The sequence below is a fragment of the Mustela nigripes genome, chromosome 15, assembly GCF_022355385.1.
Source record: "Mustela nigripes isolate SB6536 chromosome 15, MUSNIG.SB6536, whole genome shotgun sequence".
NCBI classification, from domain to species: Eukaryota; Metazoa; Chordata; class Mammalia; order Carnivora; family Mustelidae; genus Mustela; species Mustela nigripes.
Window position 1 is genome coordinate 19,392,647 of NC_081571.1, and position 17,280 is coordinate 19,409,926.

A 17,280-nucleotide genomic window follows, 5' to 3' on the forward strand; every position below is an offset into this window, starting at 1 on the left:
CATATATATAAATTAAATTCAGCTATCACAGGTATGTTTATTGTCTACAATCTAGGACCCTCTCAAATAGAAATAGTTGAAATGAAAACAAAAACATCCAAGGAATGGAGAGGGGTACTGCTATTCCAGAAGAACATGAGGATGGTTTCCTGGCTGCATGACTTCCCCATGGTCATTACTGAAGGTATTGTCTTGTTTGCTGAGAAACTCATGAGTCTGCCAAAACCTGCAAATGTGTACTCCCACTGTTTCAAGATCTGCTCATCTGGTTGATAGATGATTGCAGGATGAGAGTGCCATGACCAGCTCGGAGAAGGAACTTCCTGCCATATGGATCTCTTACAGAAACCAGTGGTGACATTTCATTGATCACATACCCCAGATGCAAAGCTCTGGCCCCATTTGGTGGATTGTTCGGAAAAGATAGCTGTTCCACGTAACAGTGCCACAAGTTGCCACTTGCCAGAGTTTTACTTTTTGGCAAAGAAGAGCAGTCAGTTTCTGTTGAATTTACTTAACAATCTGGATACTGTTTTGAAAACTAAAGCAATGGCTGCAACTATCAAACCTAGCATTGGTTACAAAATTCAAAACAAAATAACTGACAGCTGTTACTGTTATTAATGCAAACACCAGTATCAATTTATAGTTACAAACCACTTCTCATAGCATTTTATGTTTGTTTTTCCGATTGATAAAATCATATATGTTCAATGTATAAAATGTGAATATAACAAAATATTGAGAAAATAAGATTGTACATCATTCCACCATCCATAATATACTATTTACACAGAAGTATGTAGTTTCCTATTTTGTTCAATGAATTTGTGGATGTGGTGGATATGTAAAATACCTAGCTATTAACCAATACATATTTTTATTGAAAAATTTTGGTCCATACTGTCAATATAGTTTTAAATTCTCCATTTTTCAAGTGATAACAATGCTTACTCATACTATTATATTTCATCTATAAACCAAACCAAACCAAACCAAACCAAACAAAAAAACTCTGGGTGCCTGGGTAGCTCAGTCGTTATGGCTCAGGTCATGATCCCAGAGTTCTAAAATCAAGCCCCACATCAGACTCCCTGCTCAGCGAGGGGCCTGTTTCTCTCTATACCACTCCCTCTGCTTATGTTCCCTCTCTCACTGTCTCTCACTCTCTGTCAAATAAGTAAAATCTTAAAAAAAAAAAAACTCCTTTTGTTACTGTAATAATTTTCCAAGTGATCCCTATATAATACCAGATTTAATCAGTCTCTATTGTTAAACTTGTATATTTCCTTTTTGTTTATTATTTTTGGCTATTACAGATACTATTTTAATACACACATTTGCATATAGTTTCTTTATAAGAGTTGATTTATTTTCCTAGAAAATTATCTAACTGAGAAGATAACAGGATTAAAGAATGCGAGTTGTTAAAAAAAAAAAAAAAAGTATGAGCTTTATTTATTTATTTATTTTTATATAGGTGTTTTAAAATTCTTTTCCCTGCAGATCAGATCAATTTTTATCTTGACCAGCAGTGAATAACAGTGCTTGTCTTGCTATCTTGAGAATCATCTAATCTTAACCAACTTATATGTGAGAAATGTTGTCTCAGTACTATTTTAATTGAATTCCTTTGCTTACTTACTAGGTAGCACATTTTCTACATACTGACTGATTGTTGGCTTTAAAAAGGATTAGCACATCCAATTTCCTATTTTCCTTTTCATCTTTTTAAAAAGGATTTTATTTATTTGAGAGAGAGAGAATGAGAGAGAATGTGCAGGATCTGGAAGGGCAGCAGAGGGGGAGGAAGAAGCAGACTCCCCGCTGAGCAGGGGGCAGGGCAGATGTGGGCCTCTATCCCAGAATCCAGGGATCATGACCAGAGCGAAAGAAGCTGAAGCCACCCAGGCACCCCCCTTTTTCATATTTATCAGGTCTTTTAATATGTGGAATTTCAATGTATTCATATTTATTTGGGGAATTGGATATTTTATTTTACCCATAAAGTTTAGAGATTTAAACTTTAAAGGTCAAAAGAATGTGTTCACAAGTTTCTGTTTTATGATGGTAATTTCTTTCATTTGTCCAATTAAGCATTTGAACTCTCATCAGATTTTTTTTTAATAGAAAGCCAATCTTTCTCAAGCCAATTCTCTCTTTTGTTTAATTGTTCACAGGTATTTGCTCACTTATACTTTACCTTTACTTGTTCCTCTCATGTTTCCAGTACCCCAGGGAAGCAACAGACCTGAATGTCTTATCAGTCCCTCAGCAGTTTTTAATCAGTTCTTGCCACAGAAAGTAATTTTGAACATTGGCCTTATATTATATAGTGACACTTGCTTTACCCAGAAGGTATACATGGACTATTCCAGATTTAGTGCTGAGCTCCAAGATTTTGACTGGTTTACTTCACACTTACCAGATGAGTCACTTCCCAAAGCATTACCATAAGCCAGGCAGATGGGTCTGGGGAAGGTTACAAACCTGATGGCATGCTGAGTCCAGACAAGCATTCCTGATAGTGTTTGTGGTCCCCTCAGATCAGAGGAGCCTTTTCTTTGGTTGTAAGAGGGGCTGGATGAGATCGCTTATTGGTTACCTTAAGAGGGATAGCTCAACATCCTCCTGGATCTCTACAAATTTCACTGAGGTAGAAAGACCCTGAATTTTTGTTGGATTTAGTTCCTACCTTCTGATGTGCCAGTTTGTTGCCAATAAGTGTAGAATAGTTGCTACTTCTTGTTCACTAGGTTCAGTCAGCCTAACGTCATCAACGTAATGGGCCAGTGTGATTTCTTCTGGAAAGGAAAGGTGATCAAAATCCCTGAGAACTAAATTAGGATAGAAGGCTGGAGAGTTGATATACCCCTGAGGTAGCATAATGAAGATGTAATGCTGTGCCAGTTGAAAACAAAATGATTCTGGTGGCCTTTATTAAGAGGATAGAGAAAAATTATGTGTCCAATCAATAGCTGAATACCAGGGATCAGGGAACATGCTAACTTGCTTGAGCAATAAAGTCACATGTGACACAGAAGATGCAATTGGAGTCATAACCTAGTTAATCCCTTTCATTCTCCAAGATCCTTAGATATCTTTTGCACAAACCAAATAGGAAAATTGAACGGAGATGTGGTAGGAAACATATCCTGTATCTTTCAAGTCCTTGGTGGTGGTACTGATCCTTGCAGTCCTTTCAGGAAGGAGACATGATTTTTGGATTATTATTTTCCTGGGTAAATACAGTTCTGGTGACTTCCATTTGTCCTTTCCCAACTTTATAGCCCTCAGTCTCACATCAATATTGGGATTTCATAGGTGCCGGGTATGTCTATTCCAATTATGAATTCTGAAACTGGAGAAATCACCACAGAATGTAGTGTGGGGGGAAATTAGACTCATTATAAAAAGCACTTAAACTAAAGGTCTCCTGATAATCTGACCTTCATGAACGACTATTCTGATGGAACCCAGTGCTGTTTTAAGTTCAGAACCAGTGTCCAATAGTTCCTTTCTCCAGTGCACAGTTGGTAAAAAGTTGAACGTGCCTTGGAGAAAGACTGAAAGTATTTGACAGTGTGTTGGGTTCTTCCTCTAGGGGATCTGGCCTCTTCTTCATTTAAGTGACTTCCTCTACATAAACTGGCTAGAGTCTGGGAACTGATTGAGGGGACTTGGCTCTCTTTTTATGTTTCAAGTTACATTTTATTCACTTGAATTAGAACTTTTCTGATCTTTATGATAAAAAAAGAATTTAGTGGTCTTTCTATCTATTCCACTTCTAGCCAGCACTGTAGGTTTCTGCGGGTCAGAGTATTCTGATGGCTTCCTGACTCTCCTGTTCTTTATAGTAAGTGTTCCCAACTTACCTTGAATGCTGTCACCCTGACACCCTAGGATCCAATTAGTCCCATTGTATTTATGTTTCTTAATTTGACCACTGCACTTCCCACTGTAAAATTTGGCCTATGGAGAAGAATGATCACAGAAGGTGCTGAGGCTTCCCTTGCAAATGTATGTTTCAAAGTTGTGATCAGGTGTGTGTCTTCCAAACCCTCCCAGGGTGAGTGGGTAAGTTTTAAATGACAAATCAGCATTAACATACCAATCTTCCTAAGACCTTTTACCCCATCTTTATTGAGATATAATTTACATATAACATTGTGTAAGTTTAAAATGTACCCTGTATTGGGGTGACTGGGTGGCTCCGGCAGTTAAGCAACTGCCTTCAGCTCAGGTCATGATCCTGCAGTCCCAGGACTGAGCTACCAGGATAGAGCCCTTCATGGGGCTCCCCACTCAGCAGGGAGTCTGCTTCTCCCTCTGACCCACCCCCCTCTCATGCTTTCTCTCTTAATCTCTCTCAAATAAATAAATAAAATCTTAAAAAATTAAAATGTACTATGTATTGATTTGATATATCTATTCAATATGATTATCGCCATAGTGTTAGCGAACACCTCCATTACATCACATAACATTGTGTGTGTGTGTGTGTGGTGAGAACATTAACGATTTGTTCTCTTAGCAATTTTTAAGTAGTATGGAATTTTCTTAAAAAATTTTTAAAAAACTACTGTTTGATTCAGAAATCCCACTTCTGGGTACATACCCAAAGGAAATTAAAACAGGTTAGAGAGATATCTGCACTCCCATGTTCACTGCCTCATTACTCACAATAGCATGGTATAGAAACAAAGTAAGTTTCCATCAACAGATGAATAAATAAAGATGAGATACAAATGGCAAAATTTCATTGTTTTTAATGGCTGAATAATATGTGTCTTTCATGTGTGTGTGAAATTTCAGTGTATCTTTCATTCATTCATCACTTGAAGGACTTTGGGAACTAGAGGGTATTATGCTAAGTGAAATAAGTCACTCAGAGAAAGACAAATACCATAGGATCTCACTCATATGTGGAATTTGAGAAACAAAACAGATGAGCATGGGAGAAGGGAAGGAAAAAATAAGATAAAGACAGTGAGGGAGGCAAAGCATTAGAGGCTCTTAATGATAGGGGATATGCTGAGGGTTGTTTGAGGGAAGTTCGGCAGGGGGATGGGGCAATTGGGATGGACATCAAGGAAGTTATGTGATGTAATGAACACTGGGTGTTATGTGCAACTGATGGATCTCTAAATTGTACCCCTGGAACTAAAATTACAGTATATGTGAACTAACTTGAATTTAAATAACATTTTGAAGAAAATAAAAGATGTGATACACACACACAACAGAATACTAGTCTGCCACGAGAAAGGAGAAAAACTTGTCACTTGTGACAACACAGATGGACACTGAAGGCATTATGTCAAATGAGATAAATCAAATACTACATGATATCATTCATATCTGGTATATGAAATATCCCTAACCCTTTGAATCCTTTTTTCTATATTAAACCAAGGCAGGTCCAGCATTTCCAATTGGCTCATTGTTGTCCAACTTTTGGTCCAAGTTTCAGCCAACCAATAGAAGCAGACGATAATTCATAAAACAGATAAGTCTGATACATTTGGCCCTCAAAATAAATCTTTCTGGTCTTCATTATGAGAGTCTATGTCATAATTTTCAGATCATTTTCTTTATATTTTGATTTTAGAGTTTCTTTTCTAAATTTTAAAGATTTTATATATTTATTTGACAGAGAGCGCATGCGCACAATCAGGGGACCAGTCGACAGAGGGAGGGGTAGAAGCAGGCTCTCTGATGAACAGAGAGCCCATGTGGAACTCGATCCCAAGACTCTGGGATCATGACCTGAGCCGGAGGCAGACTCTTAACAGACTGAGTCATGCAGACGTCCCAGAAGTGAATATTTTGGGCTTTTCAGGTCGGTTACAGTCTCTATCACAGCTCTTCAACTCTATCATTATAGCATGAAAGCAGTCTTAAACAATAGATAAAGAAATCCCCATAGCTACACTCAAATCAACCTGTATTTACAGAAGTAGGCACTGGACAAGATTTGACCTGTGGGGAATAATTTGCTGTCCCAATTTCACAGCACTGAAAATTAACAAACCATCACTGCATACAAGGGTATGGAAGAATCTTGTAAAGATAATATTGAGCTAAAGACCAGATACTATTTAAAATCATTTATATAAAATTCAAGAACAGGCAAAACTGACCCATGGCTATAAAAGTTATAACAGTGGCTATCTTTGGGAAGAACTATGACTGAGGAGAGCCCAAATTGGAACATTTGAGATGCTGTTAAATATTCTTTTTCTTGGTATAAGTAATGTTTATATAACTCAGTTCACTTTATGAATACCAATTTATCAGTAGACTTAGAATATGGGCGTTTTTGAATGTACACTTCAATATAAACTTAAAATGGAATGAATAATAAAAGATGAAGTATTGAAGGAACTTAATAAAACCACTCAATAATCCAGAAAACCAAAGTCAAGAATATGAGCTAAAATGAGAATGTAGGAAATGTTAGAGGAAAAAAATATGTATCTAAGAAGTACAAAATTCTCATAAAAATTGTTGCTAATATATGTCAGCATTTCTTAGTTCCAGGAATTGTATGAATTGCTTCATAAATATTATTTGGGTAACTTTTGATGATAGGCCTAGTGGTAGGGAACATTATTAATGGTGTTAATGGTGTTGTGGTTTTCTTTTTTCCCCCCAGTTAAGGAAGTGAAAACACAAAAAAAGTTGAATATTTTTTCCATAGTTACACAGATTTTAGTAGTGGGTGAGAATGCAAACCTCAGGCAAGGGAAACAATAAAAGAAAAGAGGAAGAGAAGAAAGCCTGCATGATTGGAAGCTTGTGGAACATGAACACTATACACCAGTTGGGGAAATACCAATTGTTTTTAGATAAGTAAGATAGTAAGAAAACTCCATAGACAATGGTGGGGGAGGAATCATGTGTTTGTTATAGGCAGTTCGTTCTTGATAGTCAACTTTTTTGATATAGAAAATAGCAGAGAACCTTCCACACTACCACTGGACCACGCAGAGGAAAGAATTATTTCAAAACACTATATCATTGGTGAATCATTCGAGAATATCAGACTAAGCTTACTTAAAAGTCTTTCTTCAGAAGGAGTCCCTAAGTGTCTCGCATCCCTCTTTATCTAGTCAGGATTCCTGGAATACAAGCTTCCAGGAATACTCAAATTCAAGCAGGAATGCAAGCTTCCTAAGCTAGTAGTAGCTTTACAACCATCTTCATACTGCCATCCAGAGTTGGGCATCTTTTAATCTGATCCAGTCACCATGCATATACATCTATGCCACCACATACTTGGAAATAGAAACTTTGTTTTTGAATCCTTCCTACCTGACTTTCTTTTCCGGGTATTTGTCTGTGTTTTTCATTGGCTCAGAAAAGCTCAAAAGCTCAGCTCATTTTACCTAACAGATGCTCCCTCAAAATCACTTTCTGTCTTGTCACATTGTTTATTTCAATTGATACATTTATCACTGTTTCTTTACTATTTATTTGTAATTTTAGTACTTATTTATTACTTACTTGTTTTCCTATTGATCGTATGAAATTCGGCCTCTAATAAGAGCTCAGTGTGGTCAGTCATTTGCCTTGTTTATTCCCATAATGCACTTTTCAAAGTGTAAGGTAGATATATGGATTTAAGAATTCAAATATTTCTTAAATACATAGAAGAAAGAAAGAAATAGAGAAAGAAAGAAAGAAAGAAAGAAAGAAAGAGAAAAGAAAAAAGAAAAGAAAAGAAAAGGGACCCTAAACAGGTATGTTGTCATTTCAGGTAAATTTGAAAGAGAGAGAAAACCTTTTTTAAGATACTTAAATTCCATCAATTACTTGCTATCCTTATGGTTTGAGTAAAAAATAAAGGAATGTTTTAGAGATTATGAAGTCTTTGGCAATTAATAAAGACAAGTATTCACAGGTGGTGTTTTTAGTCATTGTTCCCACTGGCAGTTGGAACTCTAGAAGAGAAAGAAATAAATGTGAATAAAAACATTGGGTTTGAAAATGGAATTTTTTAAATGTGCATTTCCAAATGACTCAAGATACCAGACTGATACATTCTGTCCCTTGCCAATAAGCTATGTCATTTGTATAGAAAAAGCATAATTCCAGAGATAAATGACTTGATAATGAGGAATTTAAACTAAATTTGTAGACAGATGGAAAAAATACTCTGGGTAATCACATTAGTCTAGTTTCTATGCAAATAGCAAGTTTAACACGGGAAGTAAAATGGAGAAAATGGTAAGAGATTCATACAGGAAAACAATATTACCTGGTATTAAGTAACTATAGATAGATAACTTGACTTGTATATAGAACCGATAATATACAAACTTGGAGAGCCCATCATGGCACTGCTCACATTGTTCTCTAGAAATCAACAAATCTAGAGAAACTGAGACTGGGTGCTAGAGTGTGGCAAGGAGGGAAGACACACTATTGCAAAGAAATGCCCTTGTTAAGAAAAAACAAGAAAGAAAACTGACTTCTTAGTTAAAAAATATAGAAATATGGAGGAAAATTAATGAACCTAACAGTGAAGTCAACCCAGAAAGATTGTGGATGATGCTGAAATTAAAAGAGAAACCAAGAATAGCTTACAGCAGATGAAGGAAATGGTGTCATCAAAAGAGCAGAAGAACTGTTGGCAAAATCTGCAGTAATTCTGAAGATTAGAAGTAGTATTGTGTCAATGTTAACTTCCTGAGTTTGGGCTGCAGTCATGTAAGAGAACATACTTGTTGGGGGGAAATACACACTACACACTGAAGTATGCAGTGGTAAAGGAGCATCATATCTGCAACTTACTCTGAACCGTTAAGAAAACAAATCTGTATTTTTGCAGAGAAACATACATATGGAGATAGGTTTTCTGGTATTATTGCTGCAGCTCCTCTGTCTCAAAATATTTTTCTTTTATTATGTCAAAATAAAAAAAATTAAAACAGAACGCAAAATTTAGAGATAGAACACTGTGTTCCTATTGTAGATCATGACTTACTAGCATGATGATATGAACAAATCCATTTTTTAAAAAAGATTTATTTATTTATTTTAGACAGAGAGAGAATGAGAGAGTGTGCAGGCAGGTGGGGTGAGAGGTTGAAGGAAAGGGAGAGTGAGAGACAGGGAGAAGCAGACTCTGAGCTGAGTGTGGAGCCTGACTCAGGGATCGATCTTACAACCCTGAGATCATAACTTGAACTAAAATCAAGAGTCTGATGCCTAGCCATCTGAGCCACCCAGGGGCCCCCACTTCACATATTGAAACTCAACTACAAAATGATTTTCAGACTTATTTCTAGATTCATTATGATAATCAAGTGGAATTGTACCATGCCTTTATAAATTACAAAGACTAATGTTAATGGCATTAGTTATTATTATAATGACAGTGTGATGGAAATTACAGTAGACCCAGAGGGAAGATACAATAGCATTGGGAAATTTTAACTCCCTGGGTATCTGCTAGGAGTTTTTTCAGCTAAAAGCAGTTTTCATTTGTGTGGTGATAGTTTAATCTCTCTAAGAATAGAATAAATGACTAGAGGAACTTCATTCTAAACCAAATGGAAAACAATTTTTAAAAAGTTAAAAGAAACAATGCTTGCTAAGGTGGAAACAGAAATCCCTACCATTTAATATGGGAAAGGTAGAGGACAGGCATGTGCAAACTCATAACCCATACTTTGTTTGTGAAGGCAAAACTTACAAAACTTGCAATATATAGAGAACTATATTATGGGGCACCTGGGTGGCTCAGTGGGTTAAGCCTCTGCCTTTGGCTCAAGTCATGATCCCAGGGTCCTGGGATCAAGCCCCACATCGGGCTCTCTGCTCGGCAGGGAGCCTGCTTCCCCTCTGTCTCTGCCTGCCTCTCTACCTACTTGTGATCTCTCTTTCTCTCTGTCAAATAAATAAATAAAATCTTTAAAAAAGAGAGAGAGAGAGAACTATATTATGGAAAGAGATGTGCTTATCAATGTGACCATACCCTTACCTATAAAATCTCACATTGTTTAGATGAGAAAGAGTGATATAAAAGAACAGTAATATCAAAATCTGCAGGCATCAAGAAATACATTTAAGTAAGAGATCTCTGATAATAGCCCCTACTATAAGCCAGGAAATATATTAGGTGCAGAACCCCAGTGGTCAAGAAGGAGCATCTTTGCCCCCATATATCTCCCTCTTCCTCCCTCTACCCCTCCCCACGCCTTACTGCTTATGCTCTTTTGCTCTCTCGCTCTCTCAAAACAAACTTAAAAGAAATTAAAACTCATATAGGAGAATAAAATGTAAACTGTCACAAAATAACCCAGCATTATTATAAGTGTATGATATAACCTCACTGACACAGGTGAGGAAGAAGTGGTGCTGATTTAAGTACCTTTGGAAATAACTGAAAGTTACAAGACTAAAGCAAAAAGCATACAACTAGCACTTTCCTTGAATTGGTAAAGTTGTTTCTCATAAGGGTAAGAGTTACTTTGAAACCACTATGCATATACATGGCATTGAACAAATAAGGAAATAGATGGAGAGTGGAGTAGAGAGTAGACGGGTTCTCACTGTTGGAGTAGGAGGTTAGAGATGAGCAAGGAGAGAGAGGTCAGAATGAATTATGTGGGACTGGGTTCGAGTTGGAGACATCAGAATAAGATCTTATTTAATTTAAAATGGGTACTATTGGATGGATATGAAAATACTTATGGATTTGCTGGCATACATGAGTTTTATGCATACATAGGTTTCCTAGCTCTCTTTGCTCAGATAGCCTGGAAGCAATGACATCCCAATAGTGATGAGTACACTGGTGTCCAGATCTTGGTTTCCAGTAACATCCCTTGATAAAAAAACCAGAGCTCTTTGGAGAAATGGCTGATTTCTAAGACCCAGAAATATACAAAGAAAACCTGGAGTTTCTTAGTAGTGTCAGAAAGTAAGGAAGTGCTCAAAACGTAAAATGAAAGGGTATGTCCAAGGGACACAGGATCTAACTGTAAGAGCTCCCAATGGCCAAAGCTGGAGAAAAAGGAGGAACACAACAAACGAAGTGTAGAATTATAACCCAAAGTGTGAAACAATTACCCATTAGTCCATACTGATAAAAATTAAACAATTGAATAAGTAAGGAAATGATGGAGAATAGACAAGTCTTTTATACACAAGAATTCCAAATAATTATGTAAATAATCCCCTCACTGAGATGTGGAGCATAACTCCCACATCTTAAATTTGGGTTACACTTAGTAACTTACTTGCAAAGGACATAGTGGTAAAAGAGCAAAGGTAAATAACTTTACAATGTAGAGACCTGGTGATTAAGGTGAAGCTAATCAGTGATAAGTCATGTTAACACCATGTACCCTTGAACGATGTCTTGAGAATGCCACTTCACTTGCCTGGTCTTTCCCCAAACCCCTCCCTTCCAAAAGCCCTCATTACCCCCATCTATCCATAAGAAAAAAAAAATCAGAAAAGCCCAGATTTAGGGACATTCTAAAAAAAAATTCTTAACCAATACTCCTCAAAGCTGTCAAAGTCATCAAAAGCATGGGTAGTCTGAAACTCTTAAGAGCCCAGAGGAGCCTAAGGATGCAGAATGACTCAATGTAATGTGGTAACATGGATAGGATCCTGAAATATAAAAAGGATTATGGAAAACTAATGAAATCTTAATAAAGTTTAGTTAATAATATTGCACCATTATTGGTTTATTAGTTGTAACAAATGTACCATAGCAATATAAAATAAATTAAAACTGGGAAAATACTATGCAAAGTATATAGGAACTTTCTGGACTATCTTTGCAATTTTTGTTAAATCGAAAACTACTATAAAGTAAAACTTTAAAGTAAACACTTACTTAAGTACAAAAAATAAAACAGTCAAAACTACAGTTTAAAAACGTGGCTTATCAGATTTCACAGCATCATTTTCTTTTTTAAGGACTCAAAACTTAATGAAATGGACATGTACAGAATAAGCAAAAAATAACAGTAACTCTCATGTTAATAGCATAATGATGACAGTTAAAACTGAGGGCTTTAGTCTATTATCCACACTGTTGGTATACAATTATGCCTAAGTGGGTGCATTTATTCACACACAAACTAGCAAAAGGGTTAATATAAGATTCTCAGAGGTGTTTCTACAGTATAAAAAGGGTTAGCTGGGTTTCTTGCATTTCCATAATTTTCTGATCCTAATTCCAAGCAATGAATTAGTTAATCTTGTGACTCTCACAAGCTCTGGCGTCTTGCTATAGAATTCTCACGTACCAGGTAGTTAGATTCCAGAACCTAAAATTCTTGAGACAAAAATGCTATGCTGAATAAATGGAAACATGAGATGTTACAAACAATACTTAGTCATTCAAGAGGCTTGTGTTTTAGGCTTGGTTTTACTACTTATAAGCTACATCTACACTGGCCAAAATAGCTTTTCTAAAATGGAGATGACTAAGTCTATAGAGTTATGGCAAACCACATTAAGAAAGTTGCTAAGGTTATGCATATGTAAGACACTATCATCATGATGGCATGTTGATATCATGTCTTCAGAAATCAAAATACTGATTCTGTAAAAGGAAGTTATATTTTAAACAAAGAAGTGTTGTTATTTAGGGTTATCCTAAACAAAATACAAATAGAATACTGTCAGAAATTCTCTTAAAAATCCAAAAATGATAAAGCTAATAATATAAAGTAAGAGAATATACATAAAGAAATAGAGAAGAAGGAAAGTTTATATACAATATTAACCTTATCATTTCAAATGGGAAATTTGGCAAGATTCTCTCAGACTTCAAAGAATGTATGCATTTTTCTCTTTTAAAATCATTCTTCCTGTGGGTCTCTAAGTCTGTAAATGGCACATAACAATCAAGAAAATGTTATACACTAAAATTACCTTAAACTTCCTAGATATGTACTTTTTAAATGCACTCTCTCTAATGTTTCTGCTTACACGAATCACCTCCAGCAGAGAAGAGGCTGCCGTGGCCTCCTCACGGTGGTCTAATGGAGGTTCTATTTGGAGCATGAGCAATTGTGGCAGGTTCTTTACTGCCCTTTCCTTCTGCCTGCTAATTCTTTCCCAAGGCTATTTATTTGTTATCTTCCCATTAACGCTTCCATTGGTGCTTAATGAGGAACTTGGATGTAATTAGCACATAAATCAGGTAGGATCACACACCTGGTCCCTGTGTTCTTCTCCCTGTTTTGGATCCAAAGAAATAAAATGAGACAGGATTCCTTCATTGTCAAAATCAAACTGAGGTCTCTATGGACATAATCAAATTTTATTAGTTTGAAAAAAGGAGTTCGTTAAGCATTCTCATGTTAAAAATTGATGAAAAATGGAGAGATATTTCCAGAGTTAAATAAACAAGGGAGATCTTATTCAAGGCAATTGTACAAAAGAGAGATTGAACTCAACTCTGCTGAGAGAAAAGGCAGGAGTGTTTTTAGGTCTTGGGTTGACTGTCAAATACTGGAAATAGAGGGAAAATACTGAAGGATATTAGGACTAAGGTTGATCAATGTAATTAGGCCATCTCTGTTTGCTAATTGCACTGGTGCTCATCAAAGTTAGTCTCCTACATTCCCACTGAGACTGGGACACAGGGACACTATTTTCCTGAGGATTGCATTCATAGGGATGGCTTTCAGATCCTTAAGAAAGATATTCCTGAGGTATAAAACTATCAAGAGCTGGAAGAATATTTATAATTCCAAGGTGCAGAGAATCCTTTATAATTGCAAGTTTTCTAAAGTTAAGGTTTTCAGAAAGGGGAAGTCGGGCACATAGTCAAAAAGAATCTGTCTTTAGTTTCACTGAACTGGAGGGGGATGTTCAGGACAGCTTGCTGTCTTCTTTGTTAGTCCTTATTTAATTCAGTCCTATCTCTTTTAGTGTTGGGGGAGAAAAGACAAGGGAATGCCCCACACAGTGTATTTCTGAGAGTTGTTTTTCATTTTCCTGAAGGTGTGCTATATGATTACAGGAGACATTCTGAAAAAGTGCTGTGAGCCACGGCATGAGAATCACTTGGACTGCTTATTGAAAAAAATAAAGAAATTAATAACAGTCTAGTAATTCTGAGAAAAGTGGTCAGTACTTTATATTTTAAAAACCTATTCTTGCGTTCCTGATTTATCACCAAGATGAGAGCCACTCCACAGTCACTGAAAAAAGTGAAGGGTAGAGAAAAGAGATGCCACTGTGAACTATCATAGGGGCAGGCTACAGCCCATTTGGGAGATGGTGGGGAACAGCTAGAACTGGCAAAACTATTGATGGGAAAGAAGTAGTACTCCTACGTTAAAGACATGGTTTTGTCTCCCCAACATATGACAGACATTCCACTTCCAGGTATTTACTTAAGAGAAATGAGAGCGGGTGTCCATACAAACACTTTTACCTGAATGTTTGCAACAGATTTGCTTTTTTTTTTTTTTTGTTTAACTATATTTATTTTTAATTTTTTATTTTTTATAAACATATATTTTTATCCCCAGGGGTACAGGTCTGTGAATCACCAGATTTACACACTTCACAGCACTCACCAAAGCACATACCCTCCCCAATGTCCATAATACCACCCCCTTCTCCCAAACCCCCTCCCCCCAGCAACCCTCAGTTTGTTTTGTGAGATTAAGAGTCACTTATGGTTTGTCTCCCTCCTAATCCCATCTTGTTTCATTTCTTCTTCTCCTACCCACTTAAGCCCCCATGTTGCATCACCACTTCTTCATATCAGGGAGATTATATGATAGTTGTCCTTCTCTGCTTGACTTATTTCGCTAAGCATGATACGCTCTAGTTCCATCCATGTTGTCGCAAATGGCAAGATTTCATTTCTTTTGATGGCTGCCTAGTATTCCATTGTGTATATATGCCACATCTTCTTGATCCATTCATCTGTTGATGGACATCTAGGTTCTTTCCATAGTTTGGCTATTGTGGACATTGCTACTATAAACATTTGGGTGCATGTGCCCCTTTGGAGCACTACATTTGTATCTTTAGGGTAAATACCCAATAGTGCAATTGCTGGGTCATAGGGCAGTTCTATTTTCAACATTTTGAGGAACCTCCATGCTGTTTTCCAGAGAGGCTGCACCAGCTTGCATTCCCACCAACAGTGTAGGAGGCTTCCCCTTTCTCCGCATCCTCGCCAGCATCTGTCATTTCCTGACTTGTTGATTTTAGCCATTCTGACTGGTGTGAGGTGATATCTCATTGTGGTTTTGATTTGTATTTCCATGATGCCAAGTGATACGGAGCACTTTTTCATGTGTCTGTTGGCCATCTGGATGTCTTCTTTGCAGAAATGTCTGTTCATGTCCTCTGCCCATTTCTTGATTGGATTATTTGTTCTTTGGGTGTTGAGTTTGCTAAGTTCTTTATAGATTCTGGACACTAGTCCTTTATCTGATATGTCGTTTGCAAATATCTTCTCCCATTCTGTCAGTTGTCTTTTGATTTTGTTCACTGTTTCCTTTGCTGTGCAAAAGCTTTTGATCTTGATAAAATCCCAATAGTTCATTTTTTCCCTTGCTTCCCTTGCCTTTGGCGTTGTTCCTAGGAAGATGTTGCTGCGGCTGAGGTCGAAGAGGTTGCTGCCTGTGTTCTCCTCAAGGATTTTGATGGATTCCTTTCGCACATTGAGGTCCTTCATCCATTTTGAGTCTATTTTTGTGTGTGGTGTAAGGAAATGGTCCAATTTCATTTTTCTGCATGTGGCTGTCCAATTTTCCCAGCACCATTTATTGAAGAGGCTGTCTTTTTTCCATTGGACATTCTTTCCTGCTTTGTCGAAGATTAGTGGACCATAGAGTTGAGGGTCTATTTCTGGGCTCTCTATTCTGTTCCATTGATCTATGGGTCTGTTTTTGTGCCAGTACCATGCTGTCTTGATGATGACAGCTTTGTAATAGAGCCTGAAGTCCGGAATTGTGATGCCACCAACGTTGGCTTTCTTTTTCAATATCCCTTTGGCTATTCGAGGTCTTTTCTGGTTCCATATAAATTTTAGAATTATTTGTTCCATTTCTTTGAAAAAGATGGATGGTACTTTGATAGGAATTGCATTAAATGTGTAGATTGCTTTAGGTAGCATAGACATTTTCACAATATTTATTCTTCCAATCCAGGAGCATGGAACATTTTTCCATTTCTTTGTGTCTTCCTCAATTTCTTTCATGAGTACTTTATAGTTTTCTGAGTATAGATTCTGTGTCTCTTTGGTTAGGTTTATTCCTAGGTATCTTATGGTTTTGGATGCAATTGTAAATGGGATTGACTCCTTAATATCTCTTTCTTCTGTCTTGCTGTTGGTGTAGAGAAATGCAACTGATTTCTGTGCATTGATTTTATATCCTGACACTTTACTGAATTCCTGTATAAGTTCTAGCAGTTTTGGAGTGGAGTCTTTTGGGTTTTCCACATATAGTATCATATCATCTGCGAAGAGTGATAGTTTGACTTCTTCTTTGCCGATTTGGATGCCTTTAATTTCCTTTTGTTGTCTGATTGCTGAGGCTAGGACCTCTAGTACGATGTTGAATAGCAGTGGTGATAATGGACATCCCTGCCGTGTTCTGACCTTAGCGGAAAAGCTTTCAGTTTTTCTCCATTGAGAATGATATTTGCGGTGGGTTTTTCATAGATGGCTTTGATGATATTGAGGTATGTGCCCTCTATCCCTACACTTTGAAGAGTTTTGATCAGGAAGGGATGTTGTACTTTGTCAAATGCTTTTTCAGCATCTATTGAGAGTATCATATGGTTCTTGTTCTTACTTTTATTGATGTGTTGTATCACATTGACTGATTTGCAGATGTTGAACCAACCTTGCAGCCCTGGAATAAATCCCACTTGGTCGTGGTGAATAATCTTTTTAATGTACTGTTGAATCCTATTGGCTAGTATTTTGTTGAGTATTTTCGCATCTGTGTTCATCAAGGATATCGGTCTATAGCTCTCTTTTTTGGTGGGATCCTTGTCTGGTTTTGGGATCAAGGTGATGCTGGCCTCATAAAATGAGTTTGGAAGTTTTCCTTCCATTTCTATTTTTTGGAACAGTTTCAGGAGAATAGGAATTACTTCTTCTTTAAATGTTTGGTAAAATTCCCATGGGAAGCCATCTGGCCCTGGGCTTTTGTTTGTTTGGAGATTTTTAATAACTATTTCAATCTCCTTACTGGTTATGGGTCTGTTCAGGCTTTCTATTTCTTCCTGGTTCAGTTGTGGTAGTTTATATGTTTCTAGGAATGCATC